Here is an 895-nt window from a genome sequence, read left to right on the forward strand (position 1 = left end):
AGAGAGAGAGAGAGAGAGAGAAGAAACAGAAATTCAGGAAGGTGGTGATGCCTAAATTTATGCAGCTACAAAATGACTCCATAGACATTGAACCCAGATCTGCTTGATTATAAAAACCCATTGGTTAACCACCATCATATGTCACCCTTCAAACCCAGGCTCTTGATAGAAGCTTCAAATGAACGATGCTTGCTACCTTGACAACACTTAGCTGAAGACTGCCTCTAGCCCCAGCTTCTGATTGGGGACCTGTTTCAAACGGGGTATGTGCCCAAGGAAAAATGTAGTACCTTCCCGCTCACCCACCTTTCCTGCTACCCAAAGATTTTGATGACCAAGCTTTCTAGAAGGAGGACATGCAACCCTATATCTCTACTTTGATTTGGGTAATCCTCTTTGTCCACTCAGATTTGGACAAACTATATTTCCAAACCACATAATTTAGCCAAGGCTCCCTGAACCCCTGCCCACTTCCTATCCCTCTCTATTAGCCCACACCCCAGCATCCTTCAAAGCCAAGTCATCCATTCATAATGCTGCTACTCCTAGTAAGCCAATTTTACTACTAAATTTTATTCACCAGCCAGAATTCCTCAAGTAGCCTATTAACTTATTTCTTGATTCTGAACTCCTTACATTCATCTATTATGAACATTCTTCATAGTTGAAGCTTATTAAAAAACAGGTCTAACATGCCACAAAATGTTCTGTAACCATTCTTACATACAGAATGTTATAGGCAGTCCCAATTAAGTCAGGCAAAGTGGCTTCAATACGGTATGCGACTATATATAGGCTTATAACCTGTTATCCTATTAATTATATTTTTAGTTTATCAAAACTGTTCTATTTACCATTACCCTAACCACCACCACCACCCCAAATAATGTATGGA

Source organism: Echinops telfairi, unplaced genomic scaffold (assembly GCF_000313985.2).
Source record: "Echinops telfairi isolate 266 unplaced genomic scaffold, ASM31398v2 ScPeMD7_7420;HRSCAF=8458, whole genome shotgun sequence".
NCBI lineage: Eukaryota > Metazoa > Chordata > Mammalia > Afrosoricida > Tenrecidae > Echinops > Echinops telfairi.